This window comes from Rhinopithecus roxellana, chromosome 10, assembly GCF_007565055.1.
Source record: "Rhinopithecus roxellana isolate Shanxi Qingling chromosome 10, ASM756505v1, whole genome shotgun sequence".
In the NCBI taxonomy this organism is placed as follows: Eukaryota; Metazoa; Chordata; class Mammalia; order Primates; family Cercopithecidae; genus Rhinopithecus; species Rhinopithecus roxellana.
The window spans coordinates 114,355,496-114,374,985 of NC_044558.1; the positions used below are offsets into that span (position 1 = coordinate 114,355,496).

The window sequence follows — 19,490 nt, forward strand, 5'->3', positions numbered from 1 at the left end:
AATTTTAAGCAGCAACTATAATAAATGGTGTCCATAAAGTGCAATGGAACAGCAACCTATGGATCAATTAATTCTATTTCCATGTGTACAGGTTGCGGGGAGATAGGGAGTTACTTAAAGAAGATGTTTCTCTCTTGGGTCCTGACATAAACATAATTTGGCCAAAAAGAGTACTAGGGAGGGAAAAGAGAGAAATCTGAAAACTGTAAAATACTCTAAGATTTAAAAATAAAATCTAGATAGACATTCTTTCTTAAACTAATGTTTAGAAAACAATTACTGTTTGAATAAGTGTGTCCAAGTGTTCCTATTAAGCAATATCGTCAAGATGCTTATTTAAAGCCATGAAATTCTGTGCCAGTTTTCTTTCGAATTCTAAAGCGGCTGTATGCCTTCAATGCCTTATTAGTTTTAATTTTAAACAACAATTTAAGGCATTTTAAGGATTAATTTTTCTTTTGCTTTTGAATTAAATCCATAAAAAATGCAGAGATAGTAATTCCCTTATTTATCTAACGTTTATGGAGTGTTTTATATACTCTATCTAATACATATTTACTCTCTTAGGAAAGGATTTAATGCTTTCTTAAACAGAATTTCTACTGCCAGCAACTGTAAGATTTGATTTATTTCAAGAGTCTATAATTTAGACTCATTAACACACTCCATACAAAGGGTCATTTTGGAAGAAATTTGTTTCAAATATTTAAAGTTGTTGTCATTACTGGATAGAACTTCCTGAAATATCTAGTACTCTATTCCAATAGAATATCAGAACTCTATATTATCTGAGTCTTCATAGATTAGGGTTATTTTTGGACAGTTATTTGCAGAAATATATTTGAAAATATTTATGCACATTTAGCCTCCCTTATTTAAATAACACTTAGATGACCATAAATCTTTGTTGTTTCAAACACTTTCCAGTATTAAGTATTCTCTTTAATAAATTCTTTGCCAATTCATTATGCAATGTTTTTTGTTTTAGGCAAATAAAATGTATGTCTAAAAATACAATAAATATAAATACCTACAATATACCAATAATGTGCTTAGTGCCTGTAACACATGATCTTAAGGAAAAATAAACTTGTGGACAAAGAATTATAGCATGATTGGTTAGATACTGTAAAAGAAATATGCACAAAATATCAGAGACTCACAAATTATGAATAACTAAATTTGAGTTAGGAGGGATAGGATATCTAAGAAAGACTACAGAGGAGAGAGGACAGTTGTCAAAGACTCTGGGAGGATAAGAGGAAGAAGAGGGTTCTAATTAAAGGCAACATCATGTGTATAGTGAGTGTGAGGCAGGGTAAGAAGTCCCATGGGGCAGGAGATGAGATTCAGAGTGAGGGTTGGACCACATTGGTAAGAGCCCAGTGAACCACTTAACCTGAAGAGGAAATGGCTAGGGGCATGTACTACAAACATCACTTTGTTAACAATAAAAGGAAATGGACCTTTTCCAGAAAACAGTAATGACAGGAATATCAGTTAGTAGTCAATATGCAATATAAGAGCCTTGACTGTGGTACGTACAATGGAGACAGGCAAGACAGGTGGGATGCAAGAACTGTTTGAAGACAGTGGACTTGACAAGATCTAGTGACCAATGGGGGAGCAAGGAAGGAGGAGACATTGAAAAAGGAAGAGTGACAAATAATTCATTTTTTATTTTGGGAAATACAATGAATAGCATTATTAACTAACAGTATTAATACCAATATGAAACTATATAACTATATTGCATATATTAAATTACATAAACATATTAAATAGTAGTAATTTTAATTTATTATTATTATTATTAAATACGGGGTTTTACTATGTTGCCCAGGCTGGCCTCCAATTCTTGGCCTCAAGGAATCCTTCTGCCTTGGCCTCCCAAAGTTCTGGGATTACAGGTGTGAGCCACCCCACATAGCCATTAATGCTAGTAGTGTTAGTCAGTATTACTAACTAATCTAGGAAAGATAGAAAGATAAATTTTGGAAGAAGCAAAAATAGTCGGTTTTGGAAAAAGAAGCATTTTATTGGGACGGGCATGGATGCAGTTTCAATCTTTGTTCTCTGCTTTATTACTTATCAGCTATGAGAAACTTGGGCAAGCTCTTTAACCTCTTGGATTTTTCCTTTTCTTCTTTTAAAATAGGGGAAATTGTATTTACTTTGTATACTTGTTGAAAGGATTAAATGGCAAAATGTACGCAAAGTGACCAGCACTTTCCTGAAGTATCAGAAGCACTCAGTAAATGTTATTTTCACTTCTAACTTCTCCCTCTTTTGAATTTGAGAAGCAGTAAAGATCCAAGATATGCATTCAGACAGTAGAGTTGGTGGGAAAAAAAAAAGGAAAACTCAAAGGAGGAAATCAACCAAAAGGTTCCAAATAATTTTTCAAAATTATTCAAAGTTCTAAATATACTTAAATTATTCTTTGGGATCATATTTAAATGTATAGTTAGAGCATTCAATAAGTGTTTAATGTGACCAACTCCAGAGAAAGGTAATTTGACTGTAATTACTACTCTTATTACATTATCTGTAGTTAGGATTTTTTAATCTTGGTTTCTGTGGCTACTTTAGAAATATTTTATATACAGAACAGCTTATTTCTGTGGGTGTATGTGTCCAGTTAAGATAAAATTTGTCTAAGGAGTGTTAAAGAAACCAGAGTCACTAATATTAGTTAGAGTAGGAAATGGATTCTAGAAAGTAATGTGTTCTAAGAGGAGCATATCCAAGATGAGATATAGTTGTGATTGTTTTCTATTGTGGTAAGATACTGGAACAGGGGAAGGAGGGGATGATAGCATAAGTAGTATGCAACTGGAAGTTGACAGTGATTTGCTGAGTGAATACATAGACTTATGTTTTATGGAACATTTTGAAATAAGTATATTTTGGACCATACTGTTCTTCTAAGTCATTATTCACTTATGAGCTTTTGTGTTACAAATACAAAAAATAATTTTTCCCCATAGACTGTCTGAATATTCTACAGATGACTCAATACTAGGTTAAATCTGAATAGATTAAGATTTGAAAAAACTTTTACCCTTTTTTCTCTTTACTCCCTACCACAAGAGGGCATATACCTCATCTTCTCTTAGAAATTAACAGAAGATATGTAGAATGTGGGTTATTTTCAATCTATTCAGTTGTCTATTATTTCCTCAGATCTGATTGACAGAAGATTCCCTACCACCTCATGGTTGCCTTCAGAAGGAAAAAGTTCTATTTCTAAAAATTCACATTTAGTATAATAAATTTACCTAGTACCATCTAAAGATTTTTTCAACCTGTATCAACCCTCTGTATCAAGCAAAGAAGATGAAGAAGATGCCTTTACCATCTCTTCTATCAAATACTTTAGTATCATGTAGTGGTAAACCACCAAAGTGTCAGGGAATGCTGTCTTTCTACTATTTTGCAGTTTGATCAATAAAATGATGTTCAGTCTTCCCACAGAGCATCAAGGTTCCGCCTATTATGAGAAAACAAGATTGTAACATTCCCTCCAAACTGGGAAGGAGTTGAGAGACCAAAGAATGGTGCAGACAAGTCCAGCTTGGCAAGTAGATGAATTTATTAGGACTTTTAAGTGGGGCACTCCTGGGTGGTAGCAGGACAGCTCTAGAGACCTGCCCCATTTCTCATCTCTAAGCTGCTTTTAAGCAATTTTCTGGTTCTTTGCCTACTGTGTATATATGTGCAATTAAACTGTTTTCCTTGGTATGTTCCCAGCTATGCTCTGGGATGTTTGGGTTCTCAGGGACACCTGCTCTTTGGATGGGCATCATGGCCTTGGCTCACCTCCCAGTATCATGGCCTTGCTCACCTCCCAATATTCAAGGTTCAAGCAGCAGATACACACCCTTAAGTAACCTGGTGGGGAACCCATAACACTGCAGTCTACCTTATACCTTAGCTCTTCCATTCTTTCTATCAATCTTGTACAAGAGTCCCTGAGTTGGGTGTGAGGAGAAGAAGTATACAGCCCCATAAGGTATAGCCATGCCTTGTGCATACAGGCAGCATCTACAGTATACACAACAGCATAAAAGGCAGAAGCTAACGACAATTATGATACCTATTAGCAAAACATAACTGCAGTGAGTAGGTAAGGTGTATAACCAATTTTGAGAATGAGTCAAAGAAACCTAATTGGGTTATGTCATGGATTTGAACTGACAAATGATTTAAAGCATCTGTGACATTACTTTCTTCATCATGGACATAGGTGCAACAGGTAACACCTATAAGGGCACAAATTGTTGGGTCTCTGTCATGTTGGCAATTGGTCCAGGTCAATGCAATCTCCAATGAGTCTGGGTTACGTTATCTGTGCTGTTGAACCAGTCACTCTAGTTTTATTGTGAGAAAGGCAGAATTTTCCAAGGCATACCATTGCCAACTGACAGGAGTAGGTATTCACATACCCAACAATCGGACTGGTTGCTGACTGCAGGTGTAGTTGCAGCCCAGTACAGGAAGACATTACCAGCTGCCATGGGAAGCAGCCTATGGGCATAAACACAGGTGTTTAATAGGGCCCTTCGTGGATGTATCCACTCCTTGTAGCATTACTATTGTATTTCTTCCCGTTGGTCCTATAAGGAGGCTGACCCAGGCTTCAGGCCTGGCTTACAGGACCACACATGGCTTTCCTCCCTAGGAACAGACATAATAGCCAACCTGTAAGTTTCAAGCCTTGCCCATGGTATCTGCTCCATGATTGCTCCAGCAGGTACCAGTGCTTCCATGTGTTTGTATCATAAGGTTCTCTGACCACCAAGGAGCACAGCTGGAACGAGCTCGCCTCTGGCAGTCTTAAGGAAAAGCCACGAAAATTAGCTGGAAAACAGAACAAAATTATTAAATGTGAAATCTGAAAATAAATATTCAAGATAGCCACCCTAGTATGTGATGAACTAAGAAGGTTAAGGGGCATCAACAATACCCCTTCCAGCTTTAAAATTGCTTATTAATGTTGATTCAGAGTGCATTTATTGTATAGACATTTATTGAGAATTACCTATGCACTAGATATGATGAAAAAGAAATACTCTTTTTTTTTCACTTCAGAGGCCATATGATTGAGGAAGTGAGAAGAGACATATATATAAATAATCATAAAGGGTGACACACAACACAGGAAAGGTGCATATAAAATAATATATTAACCATGACTTAGGATGAAAAGTGAAAATAATGAAATACTGTTTCCATTAGTGGGAAATTTGAAACTTGAGAATTTTAAAGTTAGTATTTTGAATGGTAAAGGAAGATAATAAAACCAGAAGCCCCTCAGGGCAGGCACTTGTTTCTTTACCTATCTAAAGTCAGAGTAAATAATTTTAAATCCTTCTTTTAAAATTATTTAAATAGTTCACTTTTCAGAACAGTTTTAGATGTACAGAAAAGTTGGACATAGTCGAGAGTTTCCATATGTCACCTCCCCTGAAATATACTCACGTATTTTCTCCTATTATTAACATGGTGCATTAATGGGGTACATTTATTATAATTAATGAACCAGTATTAGTATGTTACTATTAACTAATGTCTATAGTTTATATTAAGGTTCACTCTTTGTGTTGTACAGTCCTATGGGTTTTGATAAATGCACAATGTCATGTATCCACATGACTATATCATTTAGAATAGTTTCATTGCCCTAAAATTCCACTGTGCTTCACTTAGTCATGCCTCTAACCCCCACAGTGGTTTGTTTAATTTTACCTTTTTACTTTCAACTTGTTTCTGCTTTTATATTTAAAGTATATCTCTTTCAAACAGCACCTAATTGAGTCTTGGATTTTTAACTAGTTTGACAATCAACTACTTTCTAGTATTCCATCCAGCTCTTATGACAGTTTTTTAAGCTATGTATCCTGGTATTTTAATTTTAAATTTGTGATTTTTAATAGACTATCTTTTAGAGCAGTTTTAGTTTCACAGAAAAATTGAGTGGAAGGTACAGAGATTACCGATACGCCCCTGCCTCAACACAGGCACAGCCTCCCCAGTGATGAATATTCCCCACTAGCATTGTACATTTGTTAGAATTGATGAACCTACATTGACACATCATTATGATCTAAAGTCCATAGTTTACATTAGGGTTCACTTTTGGTGTGATATATTTTATGTGTCTGGACAAATGTATAATGACATGTATCCACTATTATAGTACTAGACTGAGTAGTTCACTTTCCTAAAAATCCTGTGCTCCACCTATTCATTCCTCCCTTCCTACTAAACCGTGGTAAGCACTGATCCTTGGACTCCATAGCTTTGCCTTTTCCGGAATGTCATATACTTGGAATTATATGGTATGTAATATGTTCAGATTGGCTTTTTCACTAAATAATATAAATTTATGCATCCTCCATGTCTTTTCATGGCTTGATAACACATTTATTTTTAGTGCCATATTATATTCTACTGTCTGGAAGTACCAGTTCATTCATTCATACACTGAAAAAGTTTTGGCAATCATGAATAAAGCTGCTATAAACAACCATGTGCAGGTTTTTATGTGAACACAACTTTTCATTTCCTTTGGGTAAGTATCAAGGAACATAATTGTTGGATTGTATGCTGAGAGTATGTTTTAGTTTTGGAAGAAACTAACAAACTGTCTTAAAAAGTGGATGTATCATTTTGCATTTCCATCAGCAATGAATGAGAGTTCCTGTTGCTTCACAATTTCATCAGCATTTGGTAGTGTCAATGTTCTGATTTTGACCATTCTAATAGGTCTGTAGGTGCAGCTATAATTTTGTTGTTGTTGTTGTTGTTGTTTCTGCTTTTGGATATCCAGTTGCTCCAGAACCATTTCTTGAAAAAACTGTCTTTCTCTTTTGTATTGCCTTTGTTCATTTATCAAAGATCAGTTGACCATATTTATGTGTCTGTTTCTGGGTATTCTATTCTCTTGATCTATTTGTTTATTATTTTATGAGTACCACACTCTCTTGGTTACTGTAATTTTATAGTAAGTCTTGAAGTTGGGTAGTGTTAGTCCTCCAACTTTGTTCTTTTCCTTCAGTTTTATATTAGCTATTCTGGATCTTTTGTCTCTCTCTATACATTTTAGAAGCAGTTTGTCAATAGCCACAAAATAGCTTGCTGAGATTTTGATTATGGTTATTTTAAATCTACAGTTTCAGAAGTTTGTTGTTGCTTCTTTTGGATTTTATGCGTAGACAGTCTTGTTATATGCAAAAACAGTTTTATTTCTTCTTTCCCAATCTGTATACATTTTAATTTCCTTGCATGTCTTATTGCATTAGCAAGAACTTCCAGTATAATTTTGAAAAGTATTGGTGAAAGGGAACATTCTTGCATGGTTCGTGATCTTGGAAAAACTTAGAATTTTTCACCATTAAGTATAATGCTAGCTGTAAGTTTTTTTAGGTGCTCTTTACCAAGTTGAGAAAGTTCTTCTCTCTTCCTAGTTTGCTGACAGTTTTCATCATGAATGAATGTTAGATTTTGTCAAGCACATTTTTTGTTTATTAATATTATATGACTTTTTTTTACTTCTTTAGATTGTTGATGTGATGGGTTATATTAATTGATTTTCAAATGTCAAATCCTACTTGGTCATGGTGTATAATTTTTAAAAATGTTGAATTGTTTTTGGTTTTAATTTCTTTTTTTTTTTTTTTTTTTTTGAGATGAAGTCTCCCTCTGTCACCCAGGCTGGAGTGCAGTGGCGCAGTCTAGGCTCACTGCAAGCTCCGCCTCCAAGGTTCACACCATTCTCCTGCCTCAGCCTCCCTAGTAGCTGGGACCACAGGTGCCCACCACCATGCCCAGCTAATCTTTTGTATTTTTAGTACAGACGGGGTTTCACCATGTTAGCCAGGATGGTCTCGATCTCCTGACCTCGTGATCTGCCCACCTCAGCCTCCCAAAGTGCTGGGATTACAGGCGTGAGCCAACGTGCCCGGCCAGTTTTCATTTCTTAATATTTTATTGAGAATATTTATATCCATGTTCATGAAAGATACTTCAGTGCTGTTTTCCTTTGTTGTAATGCCCTTATCTAGTTTTGATATGATAATATTGATCTTATGAATTGAGTAAGGAAGTGTTTCATCTGCTTCTCATTTTTTTGGAAGAGATTGTAGAGAATTTGTACATTTTCTTCCTTAAATGTTTGGTAGAATTTACAAGAGAAATCAGCCTTGCTTTCTTATTTTGCAGTGTTATTGACTATTATTTTAACATCTTTAATAAATATAGTTCTATTCAAGTTATCTGTTTCTAATACAAAACTATATTTTGGTAGTTTATTCCTTTCAAGGAATTGATGAATTTCAGCTAAGTTATCAAAGAAACTTTGACCTGTTTATAATATTTTTATTATCATTTTCATGTTCATGGACTCAGTAGTGATGACCTTTCCTTCATTTCTGATATTTTATTTGTGCCTTTTCTATTGTATTCTTGGTTAGCCTAGCCAGAGATTTATTAGTTCTATCGATCTTTTCAATGAACCAGCTTATATTTTTGTTTTCTCTATTGAATTCCTATTTTTAATGCCATTGATTTCAGTTCTAATTTTCATTATTTCTCTTCTTTTACTTGCCTTAGGCTTGCATTGCTCTCCTTTCTGTATTTTCCTAAGCTTGGGTTATCAATTTCAGATATTTCTTATTTTTCAATACATGTTTTCAGCATTATGAATTTCCCTTTATGCACTAGTTTTGCTGGATCCAACAAATTTTGATAAGCTGTATTTTTATTTACATTTAGTTCAAAATATTCTAAAGTTTCTTTACGACTTCTTCCTTGATCCATTAATTTAATTTTTGAATGTTGGACATGTGCTGCATTTTGCATTTTGTATGGACATTTTGGTCCATGATGAATGGCATATATGGCAACAGTCCATGAGCTGATAATATTTCAATTTTTACTGTACTTTCTATGTTTAGATAACCAAATACTTATCATTTTATTACAGTTGCCTACAGTATTCAGTATAGTAACAAGCTGTACAGGCCTGGAGCCTAGGAGCAATAAGCTGTGGTACAGTTTAGGTGTGTAGTAGGTTATACCATCCAGGATTGTGTAAGTACACTCTATGATATTTGCAGGATGACAAAATCACCTAATGATTCATTTTTCAGAATGTGTCTCTGTCATTAAATAATGCATGACTGTAATTGTACAGACTTACAGTATTTAGATTTTATTAAATAGCCAATTGGATATATATTAAATTTGAATCACAATAAGTAAATTATCTTTAAAAAGTTATGTATTTTTCATTGTAGGATAAGAAATATACATTGTAGGATAAGAAATATACATTTCTATTCATTCCACCTTTAATGTACTAAAAAATTAGAAAAATTCATCCTCCATGTCTTTTCATGGCTTGATAACACATTTATTTTTAGTGCCATATTATATTCTACTGTCTGGAAGCACCAGTTCATTCATTCATACACTGAACAAGTTTTGGCAATCATGAATAAAGCTGCTATAAACAACCATGTGCAGGTTTTTATGTGAACACAACTTTGTATATATTATACCATAGATCATTAATTATGATTCAATGAATTGAAGTCCCTGAGATAAATAATTTAAATTTTCTCTTTAGGCTTCTAGCAAGCTAAGTATATTGCTATAAAAAAGTTTTACTTATAGACTACCTATATTAAATTGTGGCCAGCTCACTATTCAGTGAGCTTGTCTTTTGTCTTCTTTCTAATGCCATAACTATATGTCTATGTCACATGTATAAATATGTATTACAAAAGTGGTCAGGATTCAACACACATCATTTGTCTTAATTCACTCAAACAAATTAGACCTAAGTCTTCAGAAAAAATCCAGAACTCAATATCATTTAATTTAGCTGTTTAAATGATTATTTGCCTGGCTTTACTAGTACAATAGCTGCAGCTTTCTTTTGCTCATTCACTTCAGTTCTACAAAGTGCTTGCATCCCTGCATTGTGAGTCCAGGGGTGGAGCTCCCTGTTCCTTCTGGTTTCAGCAACCTTGTATTTCCTCCCCTGCTTGTCTCTTCCTCCCTCTTTTTCTGAAGTTCAAATTACTTGGGCACTGAACAATTTCCTTTATTCTACTTTCAGGAATTATCTCCTGGTTCTGGTTTGTTTACCTGTTATGTGACCTCTTACTTCTCTTGACCTCAGTTATTTGAATGAAGAAACAACTCTTTTTAAAAAATTATGAAAAAAGAAGAACATGAGAGGAGATGTGCTCCTCTTGGAATTTTCTTAGTTCTATCTTAAGGTTAAGGTTGAAATAAAAATGTACAATCTTCATTGGAAACTAAGGCATCCTTTAAAGAAATAAACCTTCTGGAAGAAAAAAAAACCTCCCTGCTATTATGAAATGCTAACTCATAAGTACATTCCATTACAATAAATTATCTAGCCTTTAAAGAGCTTTTAGAATTTCAGCAACGAGAATCATTTCTAGGAGGAGAAGAAATTTTTTTCTTTCCACAACATGATTACAAATCATTCTTCCTGCCTTCTGTTTTTCACAATCACTGTGAAGTGAAGAATCCCTTTACTTCCTCTGCTGTAGAAGGAAGGAACTAAAGTCATTAATGGTTCTGATGAAATTAGGAAATTCATACTCTCACATCCCCAAAGAGACCGTATTAGTAGTTTTAACAGCTTAAAAGACTTTCTCAGCTTCCCTCTGTGTTCATTAAGAAAACACACGAGAAATTCCCATATGGAAAGTATGGATTTTTCTTCCCCCTAATCACATAAAGTAGTTTCTTGTCTTTCCTTTCCTTTCTACTAGAGTGAACCAGATTAAACCACAGGGTACTGCCTATTTCAGTGCATTCTGGTTTATGTATACCACCAATTAGTTGCCACATGCACGTGTACCAAGATAGTCAGCTCTTATGCTTCTAGAAGTGTATTGACCCCTTCCCCTAAGTGTGTATATAGAGCTTTTTGCTAAACTTTCCAGGCACTTTGTCAAAGATTTACTGTCCATAATGAAGATGGAAGAGACTACAAGCACCAAGAGCAAAGCACACAGCTGCTGGGAGAGACATTGCCAAGATAGGAGTAGTTTTGAAGGATAAATGAAGAGATTATGTTACAAGCATGGCTAAGGACTTCTGGAGGGCTGGCAGAGGCTGCACTTTCATATTATAGGTCTCAGAGTTTTATCCTTTTCTAATGAATTGTTTATGGTCCCTGTAGAAAACCAAACAGAATTTTTTCCCCAAAAGAATAATATTTCATTAAAAGTGTTTGTGGCTTTGAGGTAAACATACATTTTAGAACCTAAGGGAGTCAAGGACAGTGATCTTCACAAATATTGTATATATTAGAAATGAATGCTTAGATGAATTTGGCATAGTCACACCATTGTCTTTTCTGCAAATATTTTCTTAAAAAATGATGACCTTTAGGACAGTAGCTTGCTCTGTGGTATATGATCTTAAATAAAATCTAATTTTTGCTTTCATGTTATAGCTGCATTTCTTTTCTTTGAAATATTTTTTCCCCAATTTGTGTGGTCCTAGGCTATAATTTGTTGAATTTTTAGTTTTCTTTATGCTATATTTTTTCATTTGTCTTTGAGCATCACTCATAAAAATTAAATTTCAAAAGATGGTGCAGATATTTGTAATAAATAGAATTTATACATATTCATGCTAATCTGTACAATTTACATAAATATCTAAATTCTGAGTTTTAGATTTTGTGGTGGTCTATAGAATTTTTTTGTTGTGGGCAAGCCTTCCCAATTATAATTTTTATTAGACTAACATTAAATTCCATTTCCTTCCTGAAGAATACACATTGGGAAACAGACACAGAGAAGGCAGCCTAGGGTAATACTACACATAATAGATGCTAAATGTATCCCATAGGAGTAAATGTATATATTCTATATAAATAAGTGAAGCAATGTTGCTGAATAAAGCCCTTAAGAAAATCATTGTAAAAACTTTTAAATCTGGTATCAGTAATTGAGAACATACCATAGTTAATGTAGATATTTGAAAATATATCATGTTTTTCAATTTTTCATAATCATGGTATATCTTTTTTCTGTTTCAATGAATGAAATATATATGTTACTTTAACTTATTTTAAAAACATGAGGCTTTAATGAATATTGAATTTACTTAGGTAATATTTTAGAAAATAAAGTTACATTTTTCAATAGTGCACACAGTATTGGTCTCTACCAAAGCAATTTTTTAGGTTTATGTTCTAAATTAGTTTGTATTCACCCTTAAATGCTTTTTGATATTGGTCTGAACCCAATAAGACAAAAGGCTACTTTTATTCACTGGTTTAATCCTTCCTTACATTTTTCCCCTGTCAAAATGCATTTGCCAGAAATCTTTCCTTCTAGCCATGTATTTATAACAATTACCCTTAGCTGTATCAAGAATGGTGTCATTTTAACATCTTTACTCCATGTAACACAGGCTATCTTTACAGCCTGTAGAAAGACTTGATTGATACACTCAAAAAATGGTAGAGGCTAATTTGAGAATTATTACCAGATGCTAGGCAGGAAAATATCATATAAGTCCAGTAGATGCTAGGTAGGAAAATATCATAAATGTTCACTTCTACTACTCTTCAGCTGATGCTCTGTAAATTACATACCCATTCCTCTTTGCTGAATCTTTGAGTTGTGTTGAACAATTAACTCTAATAAGCATTGTTTTCTATAACTAATTTTTAGGAGTAAAATTATTGGACACAAATGTATTTGATTTTTTCCTGATAATCTATTTTTTATGTTTTTTAAAATAGTTGTAAAGTAATTGCAGTTTTTGCCATTGAAAGTAATGGCATTCGTTGAATGCCATAGAAAGTAATGGCAAAAACTGCAATGACCTTTGCACCAACCTAATGCAATACCAAATGAGCATCATCTGTATGTGAAAGTAAAGTAGCAATTTTCACAGAGGGAGTTATAGGAAAGAATCGAATGTGTCTGAAGATACGCACCAACTGGCATTTAGCCCAGAAGACCATGTTTGCAAAACAAAACCAAAAACAAACCCACGAAGACAAAACACTTAAGTTTAGAAACCTGCCTTTTGCTTGGTTAACAATTGTACCATGTATTTATTTATATCCCACCTTATTCTAGAAAGTATTTCAAGATGACTAAATGTATTTGTAATAATAACTCAGAACAGACTTTACAAAACTGGGCAGAATATGTATCAAATTTCTTTCCAAGCCAAAGATAGTGGAGATAGCAAAAGCCGCTTTAAAAATCCTTTAATTCCAACTTCTATATGGAGCTTGATCCATCTTAAAGCTGAGCTACAGGTAGAATTAGTCTTCTAGCATAAATTTTTACATCCCTTTTGGAAAGTAGTTTGGCAAATACATCACGAGCCATAAAAATGTGCCCATTCTGCTCCAGTAATTTCACTTCTGGGAATCCAAAAACATAAATTGTCAAATATAAGGATAATGAATTTTATATATTGAATGTTCATTATGATTTAATTTGTAATATTCAAAACTTGTAAACAACATAAAACTTGTAAATCTCTATCCAAAAAAGAAACATTAGAGAAATAGTATTATATCTACTCATTAGATAGCAATTTGGCCATTAAAGTATAATCAATCACTGCAAAAATTAAAATAATATTGAGTGAAAAAGAAGCATATGAAATACCATGTATAATGTGACTATAATTGTGTTGAAAATGTTGTGTATTACAGAAAAAAAGAAGTAAAACAGACTAAAATGTTCATGGCAACAGTGTTAATATGAGGAAAACTATGGATACTCCAAATAAATTACTTTAAGAAATAATTAAGCTTCCAATATCTAAGTAATCTCATATTCTGAAGTAATATCAAGAAACAGAAAAAAATTAATATGAGGAGGCTGCCATCTGGTAAGTATTCCCTGTGTGCTGTGGCTTGTATTAACCCCAAGCAGGACTGCAGAGGAGCATGTGGAGTTCTGCAGTGGGAGCACAGCTGAGATCAAAGGGAAGAGTGAGCCTATGGGGAGGGGAGATCATGGAAGCTCACAGAATTTGAGAATTAGAGAAGAGTCAACAGCTTAAAGCCAAAAATCAAAATGAGGCATGACTTAAGCAATTTTTGCATGAGGGAGCCCCAAGAAACCAAGAAGATCCCACATGCAAGGAACCAGTGAGTGTCAGAGGAAAGGTACATACCAAAATTTATGCTAATTCATGCCAAAATTCTATTACAGGAAAATGTGAACCCAGTCACTAAAATCTGTTTCTACTACCTTATGGATAAGAAATGGAAACTGGCAGAAACAAAGGCCACAGTTAGTTGGAATGAAGTCACATAAGTTTGGCATTGAGCATGGGTAGAGAATTCTCTTTGTGTGTGTGTGAACCTGTTATTTTCCTAAACTTTTGTTAAGTATTTTATATATGTTAGTTTATTTAGCCCACGTAAAACCCTGCAAAGTACGTAAGATCATTCCAATTTTACAGAGGAAGAATCTGGACCCCAGAGAAGTCACATATCTTGCCCGGGGGCACACAGCTGGTTGTGGAATTAGGATTTCAATCCAGGTCTCCAAAGTGCAGGTACTTTCTGCTGTTTCTAGTGGGGTTAAGAGTAAATGGTCCAGTAGCTTAAGGCAGAGAGTGGATAAGATGAATTCTGTATCTCATTATCTATGGAAAGCAATTGAGTTATCTTAACCCATTAACCTATAGGTGGTAATATAAAAAGGAGATATTCACCCATGTACATTCAGAATACTTGGAAGGTATGTAGGCCTGGAGTCAGACCTACCATGAAAGGTAATATTCATAATTCTAATAGCACTTGTAGAGCAAATTTTAGATTTTGCCTCTAGTCTTGTGAAATTCAGCATCTTATGAGAGATGGGTTGACTCATGTCGACAAAATATACGTGTTTCTAGAGCCCAAATCTCCAAATTTAATCCAGACCAACCCAATCCAAATCAAGTAAATCAAACGAAAACTAAGTATCTTTTACAAACACAGCTGGTGACACTGTTGTGTAATATAGAGTGTGTGGTCAAGCAATAAAACAATTAAGGTCCAAATGTCTACTTACATAGTTATGGAGAAGAAAAATACCGTGCGCAGACACATGTTCTTATGATGTGTAAGTTTCATATATGTATCTACATATGCCTACACATATATATTCTGTTTATTTGGTAGTTTGCATTTTGTCTCAATTACAGCTTTTGAAGTCAAGAGTGACCTCCTTTTCTTTTCTTTCCTAAAATTTTACCTATTTCATTGTCGATTTCTTCCTCACTTCTGAAGACTTGTCTCAGTCTTTCAAAATTCATTCCTCTTGGCTCTCAACATTCTTCCCAAATCTTCTATTGGAGTCATGTATTTTAAAAATGTTAGCTTCATAATGCCTTGTTATTGATAAATGCACTGATTTATTTTTTCATTTTGAAAAGCGAATCTTTAATCAAATGCCTGGTACTTTGATAAAAGGTTTGATTTATATACTTAGTGGAATGAGGCCATCACATCTTAAAAGAGGAGATTTGAATCGACCAAAGAGTTGGTCAGTTCTCTGAGAGCAACACAATCTAATAAGAGCTTGAATTAGGGCTACTTAGGCCACGCTTCCTATTACTGAAAGGTAATCATTTTTAATAGAACTACCGTAGTAAAACAGCTGAGAAAGCTACTGCCCTTCTTAAGACTGTAACAGCTGACTTCCTTAAAATGTGATAATCACACCTCAAACTGTCTATTCTAGAGTCATTTTCAAACTTAATTGAAATGTGTGACAGGAAAGAATTTAGAAGAGGAAAAAAACTCGTCATTATCAAACCTCTCTGTTGAAATGTTGAGATTCTATTTAGTATCCAACATAGTATGGAGCATTATAATTTCCCCTCTTTTTTTTTGTCTCTCATTTCCCCCATACTTATTCTACCGCCCATTCTCAGAAGCTCCTCACTTCCTGGGAGTGGTAAATACTATTGTTGTGTATTCTTCTACATCAGCCCATCACTTATTTAACTATATCCCCTTTGCACAGCAGGTGTATACATTGATTCTTTTCTTAATTCCCTTTCCTTATCCAACACTGGCTCAACATTTAATACCATTTAATACTTCACTCCTGCCAGTCTTCACAGTTTAAAAAAAAATCACCCTTTCATAACCTAAAGTTTCAGGCAGAATTTCTGACCTCCCTGTTTCTACTTATCCACATTGCTCTGACTCACAGGTTTAATTTCCTACCTTCCAATTGGTTTTGTCTGTAGGAGTAGGTTTCTTCTTTACAATTCCACTACCCAGTGTAACCTGAGGAAGCAATGACTTTTGGGACTCATGTGACATTTTCTCAATCACACATCATTTCAATGGAAGCCCCCTATACTTATCATTACTCTAGTGTTAGTGGTTGCATAACTAGAGTAGCAAAATAACCTATAAGCTAACCTCCATTGGAATCAGGCGTATAACCTATTACATCCTGTAAACTAACCAACAGGCCATTTAATCCTGCTTCCAATGTAGGTTAGCTTATAGGTTGTCTGCTATTCTAGTTATGCAACCACTTTTTATACCTGACATGGATCATAGCCTTCTATGCTTGAGTTCCACCAAAAAAAATATCACTCACATGAGTCAGATGTGTGTAGAATAGAGTTACTGTATATTCAATATTCAACCAGCTTGAGTTTCTGGAGCTGAAATTCAGCTTGCTCCTCACTTAAAGGTGAAGATGGGATTGGGCAGTTCCCGGGTTAGAAAGCTCTGTGGAAACCATTATCTACTTACCTAATTATTGTTATTTTCTATAACAAACCTCAGGATGGGTTTGGATTGTGTATTACTTTGCCTGGGAATTGTTTTCAAGGAAAATATGTTTACATATCAGGATTCGATAATTCCCAGATGACTTCTGGATGTCATTTATTTTATAATGGAGTGAGTTCAAGAAATAGGGAAATTGACTACCGGTTTACTTAAGAAAACTGTGGTCATGGGGAGGCAACAGAAATGTAAATAACAACTCATTTATTCATTTATCTATTCAAAAATTGTTTATTGGATGCCTTCTTTGAGTCAAGTAAAGTACAAAATGTTTTGGAGATACAGTTAATAAAAGGGGTGTTGTCCAACTCCCCATGGAACTTGCAGTCTACTGAGAGAAGCACATGATAAATCAGAAAATAGCAAGTAAATATGCAGTCTATAATTTTTATGAATAATATGAGAAGTTTTTTCTTTTTTTAATTGACCTTAGCAAGCCATACGGGTGCAGTGGCTCATGCCTGTTATCTCAGCACTTTGGGAGGCTGAGGCTGGAGGATTACTTGAGTCCAGGAATTTGAGACCAGCCTGGGGAACATAGTAAGACACTGTTGTCTATCAAATTTTTTTTTTAAATATTAACTGGGCATGGTGGCACATGCCTGTAGTCCTGCCTACTCTGGAGGCTGAGATAAGAGGCTTCTGATCCCAGGAGGTCTAGGCTGCAGTGATCGCATCACTGCACTCAGCCTGGGGAACAGAGCAAGTCTCTCTCTTAAAAAAACAACAAAAAAGGTTAAAAAAAAAAATCGACTTTATTGAAGTGTAATTAATATGCAATGAATTACACCCATTTAAGTGTATAGTTAGATGAGTTTTGATACTCACCAGTCTTATCAAGATATAAAACATTTTCATCATTCCATAAAGTATTCTTATTTTTTACAGTCAACAAATACTCTTACTCAATCCCAAAACCCCAGGCAATAACTGACTTGCTTTCTTCGAACAGAGATTAGTTAGGCCTGCCTTAGAATTTCATATAAATGGAAACCTAAAATACTGTTTTTTGGTGCCTGGATTCTTTCATGCAATATCATATTTTTGAAAATTTTGTTCATGTTGTCACAAGTATCAATAATTTGTTATTTTGTATTCCTGAATAATATTCTATTTTAGGTATATTCCATAATTATCTATTCATCTGTTAATGAACATTTCAATTACTTCTAATTTCCAGATCTGCTATGACCACTTGTGTATGACCACTTGTGTGGGCACATATTTTTCCTTTTTCATGGGTAAATATCTAAGAGTGAAGTTGCTAAGTCATATGGTAAAGTTAAGTTTAACTTTATAAGAAATAGGCAAACTACTTTCCAAAGTAGCTATATCATTTTGCTCTCTCACCAGCCATATGTGAGTTCACACAGTTGTTCCACATCCTTGTCAGCAATTGATAATGGCATTCTTTTCCATTTCAGTTAACTTGATATATGTTTAGGAACTCATTGCATTTTAATTTGCATTTCTCTTATGACAAACGACATGAAGCATATTTTCTGTGCTAGTTTGCTATATTTATGTATTTTGTGAAATATATGCTTGCATTTTTTGGCCACTTTTAATTAGTTGTTTTTTCCCATATTATTGAGTTATAAAAGTTCTTCATACAATTTAGATATAAATCATTTGCCACATGTATGCATTGCACATATTCTCCCAAACCCCCAGTTTGTAATTATATTTTCATTTTTAATTTTGATAAAGTTCAATTCACCATTTTTTTAATGATTTATGTTTTTTTCTGTCCTATCTGAGAAATATTTGCCTAGCACAAGGTTGCAAAGATTTTCTTCTATCTTTTCTTTAAGAAATTTCACAGCTCTAGCTTTTGCATTTACATCTATGATTCATTTTGAGTAAATTTTTATATGGCATGAAATAAAGACCAAGGACCATTTTCTCTTCCATATGGATACCAGTTCAGTTTTTTTTTTTTTTTTCTATATGGATATCCAGTTCCAGCATCATTCATTGAAAATGCTTTCCCCTGTTTAATTATCTTCACGTCTTTGTTGAAAATTAATGGATCCTACATAAGTAGGTTTATTTCTGACCTATTTTGTCCCATTGATCTATTTGTCTATTCTTACACCAATACCACACTGTCTTGATCACTGTAGCTTTGTAGGAAGTCTTGAAATCAGATAGTGTTAAGTATTTCACCTTTGTTATTTTCATAAAATGTTATTTTGGCTATTCTAAGTCCTTTACATTGCTATATAAATTTTAGATGCCTGGGATTTTGATTGGGATTGTGTTAATTTATAGATCAGTTCATGAAGTATTGACTTTAATAATATTGAGTTTTAGAATTTGTGAACATAACAAATCTCTTTCATTTTTCTCAGCAATATTTATAGTTTTAAATGTGCAAACCTGGTATGCATATATTTTGTTTTTTAAAGCTATTGTAATTGGCATTGCTTTTGCTTAACAAAAATTATTTTCTGAATCTTTGTTGATAGTAGGTGATTTTAATGTTTATCAGAAGCCAAATGTTTTGCAAGTTTCCAGTATCATGGCATATTCGTATATCATATACAAGTCTAGCTGCTTTGTGGTCATCTAATAAGCATAGCACCTCTAAAGTGCAGTAATTATGTACACTTCCACTGTTGACAACATACACGTAGAATAAAATTAATCT

At 34.0% G+C, this 19,490-nt stretch overlaps 1 long non-coding RNA gene across 2 annotated transcripts in view; it reads right to left on the reverse strand.

The window, feature by feature from the left end:
* Positions 1-19,490, reverse strand: part of LOC115900087 — a 189,805-nt gene that overhangs the window by 13,874 nt on the left and 156,441 nt on the right. For both annotated transcript variants that reach the window (XR_004059768.1, XR_004059769.1), the window contains exon 5: positions 4,705-4,863. This is a non-coding gene — a long non-coding RNA (uncharacterized LOC115900087). The remainder of the gene's footprint in view (positions 1-4,704; positions 4,864-19,490) is intronic.